Source organism: Dendrobates tinctorius, unplaced genomic scaffold, assembly GCF_039654945.1.
Source record: "Dendrobates tinctorius isolate UK_male_01 unplaced genomic scaffold, ASM3965494v1 ptg000137l, whole genome shotgun sequence".
NCBI lineage: Eukaryota > Metazoa > Chordata > Amphibia > Anura > Dendrobatidae > Dendrobates > Dendrobates tinctorius.
Window position 1 is genome coordinate 2,200,520 of NW_027361805.1, and position 7,978 is coordinate 2,208,497.

The following is a 7,978-nucleotide window of genomic DNA, read 5'->3' on the forward strand; positions in this document are numbered from 1 at the left end:
AGGGGCTAAATGGCTTTGTGCCACTGATCTGACACCTGATTTACATACCTTGTGATGCCACACATCAAGTTCATGTCAATCCAGCCTGGCACAAAGGGGTTATGGGCATCAAAACTGGCATCAAAGTGGGCAGAGAACCAATTTTCACACGTGAATAAGTAACAGCTAAATTTAAGGGGTTAAATGGCTTTGGCCCACTGATCTAACACCTGATATACATACCTAGTGATGCCCCACATGAAATCCATGTCTCTTCAGCCTGGCACAAATGGGTTCTGGGCATCAGAACTGGCATCAAAGTGGGCAAATCGCAATTTTTTACAGATTTGAATAAGTAACAGCTATTTTGAAGGGGTTAAAAAGCTTTGGGCCACTGCTGTAACACCTGATTTACATACCTACTGATGCCCCACATTGGCATCAAAGTGGTCAAATCACCCATTTTCACAGATTTGAATAATTAACAGCTATTTTTAAGGGGTTAAATGGCTTTGTGCCACTGATCTAACACCTGATGTACATACCTACTGATGCCCCACATGAAATCCATGTAACTCCAGCCTGGCACAAATGGGTTCTGGGCATCAGAACTGGCATCAAAGTGGGCAAATCGCAAATTTTTACAGATTTGAATAAGTAACACAGCCCGCCCTGTTACATGGCCCCTCTACAGAGTGCTACTCAGAGCCTTCAGCATCCACCATGACTAAAAGGTAGGCACCGGGTTAGAACAGAGTGGGGTGAGGGGGGAGCCGGCCAGGGGTGAAAATGGAGGGGTGAGCCTGCTCCACTCCACTCTGCTCCACTCCATTATGCCCCTACTCCATAATGCCCCTGCGCCATCTTGCCCCGCTCAAATATGCCCCTCTCTATTCTTCCCCGCTCCTTCCTGCTCCGCTCCTTCCTGCTCTGCTCCTTCCTGCCCCTCTCCATCCTGCCCCCACTCTATTCTGCTCCGCTCCTTGTGGTAATGGCGCGCATGTCCGGTCTTTTTAAGACTGAGACATGGCGCCAGACGCCATAATCAAGGACCTGTGGAAGCAGCAGTTACTGCGAAATGGCAGGCCATCGTCCGCCGCCCCAGCACTCCCCCTCCCCCGAATATATCGCTCCATGTGATGATGATATTGATATCGAATAAAGACATGAATCTTCCCTGGTGAGTGCCGCTTCTTTCTACCTTGCTGTAGCTGGATCCTACTATATACAGTAATTGCCTACATATTCTAGACTACACGATGCTTTAGAATCGGCCCACCATCTAGTCTACTATTTCATCACAAATAATATGTGTCACAGACTTCTGGGCCTTATGTTGATATCCCACAATGCAACGCGGTGCCATTGTGGGATAGCGACACAGGCAAGTGACACCAACGCCACCGTCGGTCACCTCCTCCTGCGCCTCGGAGCTCGCCGCTGAAGCAGCCGGGAGATGAGCGCTGCGCACGCCGCTTATCTCCCGGCTGCACGGAGCGGAAGTGCCCTGGCCGCCATATTGGAACACCTAAGTCTTAGGTATTCCAATATGGCGGGCAGAATTCAAATCCTCCGCCCAGCCGTGTGCTGCTTCCTGGATTGATCGCCAGCGGCAACCAATCCGTGAAGCGTCGCGCGGCATTCAAACCACGCGCCAAGAGCGCTGATTGATCAACATCGACCACACCAACCATTCCGCGCTCTTGGCGCGTGGTTTGAAGGCATTCGGCTTTGGCGCATAAATTTAATTCGACCTGGCACTGCCTCTCTGATTGGTTGAGCGACGCCCGGTGCTCGACCAATCAGAGAAGCGGCTCCGGTCCGATTTAAATTCACACGCCAGAGGTGCGCGACACCACTCATTGGCTGAGCCGGCCGGCTGTTCAGCCAATGAGCGCCGCTGCATGGGATTTGAATCCTGCTCCAGCTGAGCCAATGAACGTCGCCGCGCACCATTGCCACTGAAATTTAAATCTGATCGGCTCTGCTCCTCTGATTGATTGGTCGAGCACTGACCAGTGCTCGACCAACCAGAGAAGCGTCGCAGGCCAGATTTATATTCACGTGCCAAAGCCGCACGCCATTTCTCTGATTGGTCACCACGGTTAGCTGCCACAAATCAGAGAAGCGGCGGTCAGCGTCTTTTAAATCTGGCGCCAAGGCGTACGCCGCTTCTATGATTGGTCGCCGCTAACCGTGGCGACCAATCATAGAAGCGGCACTCAGCGTAATGTAAATCTGGTGCCAAGGCGCGCGGTGCTTCTTTGATTGGTTGCCGATAATCGTGGTGACCAATCAGAGAAATGGTGTGCGGCTTTGGCACATGAATATAAATCTGACTGGCGAGGCTCCTCTGATTGGTCACCACGGTTAGCAGCCACCAATCACAGAAGAAGCGCACCATGGTGCCAGATTTAACATAAGCTGAGCGCCGCTTCTCTGATTGGTCGCTGCTAACCCGGGCGACCAGAGAAGCGGTGCTCAGCATATTTTAAATCTGGCGCCAAGGCGTGCTTCCTCTCTGATTGGTTGCCGCGAACCGCTGAGACATACTCCACTGGGGTTAGACATACATCAAATTTTATTCCATATGAAGTGAGGAGGTGGTGTGACAGGCTGTTTATAAGCAGTCCTGTCTTCATGTTGTGCCTCTGGCCATTCAAGCGGGCTTGCACCATTTTATTTAAAATGTTTTTAAAATTATTTTTAATATATGCAATAACTTGCTAGTGCTGACTACTTTGACATCATCCATTTGAATACTTCATTGGAGCTGTGTAATTAGATGTACCTCCTCCTGAGGTCATTTGAATAGGTCGACCTATCTAATGCGGAGCTTTATCTCAATCTAGCACGATATTCCTAAGACCTGACGAAGGCTAATTCTATAAGTTTAGAGCAGAAACACGTTGTTCCCTGATTACTATTAATCTTGGCTTATTAATACAACACCCAAGTGTAATATCTCTTCTCTCCTTCTGGGGGCGCTGCTAATCCTTGGACGGAGACTGTGATTTAGACCAGAAATAGATTGTTGTCATCACTTATGGTGCCGTCACACACAAGGATATCGTTAGCGATATAGGATGAAACGTCACGTGACTGCAATGATTGGAATGATCATTGTTCATCATTCGTGTGTCGTCACAAGGATGGCGTTAACCATGTTACAATTGGCACTGCGCCAGCGTCCTAGAAAACATTCCAAAGCGGCAGGAATAGGAGACTTTTGAGCGTTATCGCTCATCTAGCCGTGACACTGAACGATGTGGCAGGTTGTAGGAACGTTCATTGTACGACGAACGATAGATTTGAGGTCAGGATCTGAAATGTTGTATGAACGATGCAAGGATTTTTTCTTCCAATATCGTTTCCACGCTACAATGCACAAACAATATCTTTTTATCGATGAGAAATTCGTGACGTTGCAGCGATATCATGAACTGAATCCTCCTGTGTGACGGCGCCATTAGTGTGAGACGTCCTCAGAGTAACATGACACTACCCATATGCCTACAGCGTGAAGTCACCACACTGACACTTCAGGGTATGAAGGCTGAGCGCTCGGCTTAGTTCTACATCGTCCTTGTATTAGAGCCAATGTTTCTGGACAGAGTGTTTTTACCAACTTAACTTTAAGTTTAGTTCTAGCAATATTTACACAAGTGCCAGCATTAACATATCATTTCTTAATTTTGCCTCACAAGCATAATGTGTCCGGGTTTAACACCAATTCTGGAGTCACAGGTTTTCCACCGTCCCCTGGGCTTAATCGTTCAGCCATTCCATCGTAATCCTTCCACTCCTGATTAGCATCAATGCAGGGGAAACACACCAAATGGTTTCCTGCGTTGTCGGTGACGGCTACAGGGCTGCACCTTAAAAAAAAACACAAACATACAAAAATAAGGAGATACTCAAAGATTGTTACAGTCCCTGAAAAACGTATTCCCATGGATTGGTCTACTCCGTGCTGAGTCACAGCAACAAGTTCCATACTACTGCATTTACCTTATAGATGTCTACAGAGGTCTACATAATATTGTAGCTCCATAGTTACAGAAGAACATTGACATTTAATTGCTTTATTGGGTGGAATTTTAAAATAATAAACATCTTCAACCAATGTTTAGCGCTGCTCTGGTTTTCTTACAAGTCATGTGACAGCAATGGCCGAATCGCACTGAGCTTTACGTGTGAGCTGTGAAGTCGCTGTTACAAAGTAAGGGTGGAAACACTCTATGCGAAATGCCGGTGAGTTTCTCTCATGACTCCCCCGGCCCATCCCTTGCCTCCATGGACGGGAGTGTGGAGCTCCATCAAACACAAGCAGCTCATGCGCTCCATTGGAGAGAGGCAGGGGCTTGGCCGTGTGAGGAATATAAGATACTCACATGCATTTCGCATTGTGTCTCTGCCCTAAGAATGTAAAGGTATCTTAATTTAACCCCATAATGTAATATCACATACATGTATGTGATTACAAGCATTATTGTGGAATGAACTCAGGAGCTGACTCTATCCACACATAGCAGATAGAGGATATACTACATAGCCGGAATCTGTCACAGCCACGGCCAGGAATGAGCTCCTGTTGTACCTGCCAAAAATGTAAACATTTGCAGGTGGACTGTCCCTGTTGCTGATTGATTGGTCAGGCCAGTCGCCCGCGACCAGCGACACAGGATTTGCGTTACAGACAAACAGACAGAAGTAGACATTTATATAGTAGATACCTACAGCAGTACTGGTGTGCAGCGGTGCCAGTGCGCAGTGGTGCCGGAGCCCTGGAGGGGACAGCGGGCAGGTGCGGTCAGGAGGGGGCCAGGGGACAGCAGCCGGGTGCGGGCAGGAGGGGGCCGGGAAACAGCAGCCAGGAGGGGGCCAGGTAAGAGCGGCCGGGTGCGGGTAGGAGGGGGCCGGGGAACAGCGGCCTGGAGGGGGCCGGGTAAGAGCGGCTGGGTGCGGGCAGGAGGGGGCCAGGGAAGAGTGGCCGGGTGCGGGCAGGAGGGAGCCAGGGGGACAGCGGCCAGGTGCGGGCAGGAGGGGGCCGGGGAAGAGCGGCCGGGTGCAGGCAGGAGGGAGCCGGGGAAGGGCGGCCAGGTGCGGGCAGGAGGGAGCCAGCGGCCAGGTGCGGGCAGGAGGGGGTCGGGGAACAGTGGCGGAGTGCGGGCAAGAGGGGCCGCTGTTCTCTGGCCCACTCCTGCCCGCAGCAGAGTGCTTAGCAGAGTGTATGCGGGCTCAGTGTTTAGCAGAGTTTACAGCGGCTCAGTAGTTAGCAGAATATACGGGGGCTCAGTGCTTAGCAGACTTTATGGCGGCTCAGTGGTTAGCAGAGTATACGGCGGCTCAGTGGACACACACACCTGCACACACACCCCTACACCCCCCCCTCCGGTCTCACCCGGTATTACCCATCGCCGATGGAAGATTGAGCTGGAAATGAGGTGGTCAGCGCAGGAGGAAGGCTCGGTGGTCAGCGCAGGATGGAACCTTAGTGGTTAGCGCAGGATGGAGGCTCAGTGGTCAGCGCAGAATGGAGGGGCAGTGGTCAGCACAGGATGCAGGCAGAGGGGTCAGTGGTCCATCCACCGGTATCACACCCAACCAATCGCCGCCGGAAGCTACTGCAGGGAATTAGCGGTCATGTGACCACTTTGATGCCAGTTCTGGAGTTACATGGATTTCATGTGGGGCATCAGTAGGTATGCAAATCAGGTGTCAGATCAGTGGCCCAAAGCCATTTAACCCCTTCAAAATAGCTGTTACTTATTCAAATATGTGTAAATGGGTGATTTGACCACTTTGATGCCAGTTCTGATGCCCAGAACACATTTGTGCCAGGCTGGAGAGACATGGATTTCATGTGTGGCATCAGTAGGTATGCAAATCAGGTGTTAGATCAGTGGCCCAAAGGCATTTAACCCCTTAAAAATAGCTGTTACTTATTCAAATCTGTGAAAATGGGTGATTTGACCACTTTGATGCCAGTTCTGATGCCCAGAATCCATTTGTGCCAGGCTGGAGTTACATGGATTTCATATGGGGCATCAGTAGGTATGTAAATCAGGTGTTAGATCAGTGGCACAAAGCCATTTAACCCCTTAAAAATAGCTGTTACTTATTCAAATTTGTGAAAATGTGTGATTTGACCACTTTGATGCCAGTTCTGATGCCCAGAACCCATTTGTGCCAGGCTGGAGTTACATGGATTTCATGTGGGGCATCAGTAGGTATGTAAATCAGGTGTTAGATCAGTGGCAAAAAGCCATTTAACCCCTTAAAAATAGCTGTTATTCAAATCTGTGAAAATGGGTGATTTGGCCACTTTGATGCCAGTTCTGATGCCCAGAACACATTTGTGCCAGGCTGGAGTTACATGGATTTCATGTGGGGCATCAGTAGGTATGTAAATCAGGTGTTGGATGAGTGGCACAAAGCCATTTAACCCCTTCAAAATAGCTGTTACTTATTCAAATCTGTAAAAATTTGCGATTTGCCCACTTTGATGCCAGTTGATGCCCAGAACCCATTTGTGCCAGGCTGAAGAGACATGGATTTCATGTGGGGCATCACTAGGTATGTATATCAGGTGTTAGATCAGTGGGCCAAAGCCATTTAACCCCTTAAATTTAGCTGTTACTTATTCACGTGTGAAAATTGGTTCTCTGCCCACTTTGATGCAAGTTTTGATGCCCATAACCCATTTGTGCCAGGCTGGATTAACATGAACTTGATGTGTGGCATCACAAGGTATGTAAATCAGGTGTCAGATCAGTGGCACAAAGCCATTTAACCCCTTCAATTTCATACCTCAGTGCCCACTTTGATGCCCATTTTTGTGCCAGCCTTCTATTTTTTTTTATCTGTTTTTAAGTATTCACAAAAGCACACATGATTGCATATTATTATATACTTAGAATGTTTTATTTTTATTGAAAAAAAACAGAAAATAAAAAATAGCCGAATAAGAAACTGAACGAATAAGAAACCAACTTCAGCATCGTCAGTGTGCAGGCATTAGTACACTGGGCACTGTTGTAGATAGAGCTGTACATCAGCTTGCCACTGCCAACATCCGGGCACCACGCACAGCACCCGTGAGCCTCTCCGAAGAGGTGGCGGGAACATTGTGCCACCTGTACACTAGGATTGGCCATGGTGGTTATATGGAGTCTGGGCGCTCGGCAATCTACACCCCGACCTGCTGCTCTGCTTCATTACGTCACTACCAGTGCCCGGAAGGCTCAGCGCCTGTGCTTGCAGCATGAATAGAAAGCGCCATGTTCTAATCTGAATCTTCAGTGTACGCGCTGCCTGCCGGGATATACTGATCTGCAGTGCTCGGGAGGAAGGAGAGCGCAGAAAAGTAACCTCACGGCCTCCGGTACCTGGAGACATTGCTGGTTACCTGGTGTCATTCTGCCATTATATCTTCCAGGTGGAGCAGGCTGTCCTCCCTTAGAAAGAGCAGCATGCTATGGAGTCAGCAGAAGGAGACGACAGCAGTGTCCTGTGTGTGCTCTGCCGTCTAGTGACTGAGGTACAGGAGGCGTCCCCCTCAGTGTCCTGTGTGTGCCGTCTAGTGACCGAGGTACAGGAGGCGTCCCCCTCAGTGTCCTGTGTGTGCCGTCTAGTGACCGAGGTACAGGAGGCGTTCACCTCAGTGTCCTGTGTGTGCTCTGCTGTGCCGTGTAGTGACCGAGGTACAGGAGGCGTTCACCTCAGTGTCCTGTGTGTGCTCTGCTGTGCCGTGTAGTGACCGAGGTACAGGAGGCGTCCCCCCTCAGTGTCCTGTGTGTGTGCTCTGCTGTGCCGTCTAGTGACCGAGGTACAGGAGGCGTTCACCTCAGTGTCCTGTGTGTGCTCTGCTGTGCCGTCTAGTGGCCGAGGTACAGGAGGCGTCCCCCTCAGTGTCCTGTGTGTGCCGTCTAGTGACCGAGGTACAGGAGGCGTTCACCTCAGTGTCCTGTGTGTGCTCTGCTGTGCCGTCTAGTGA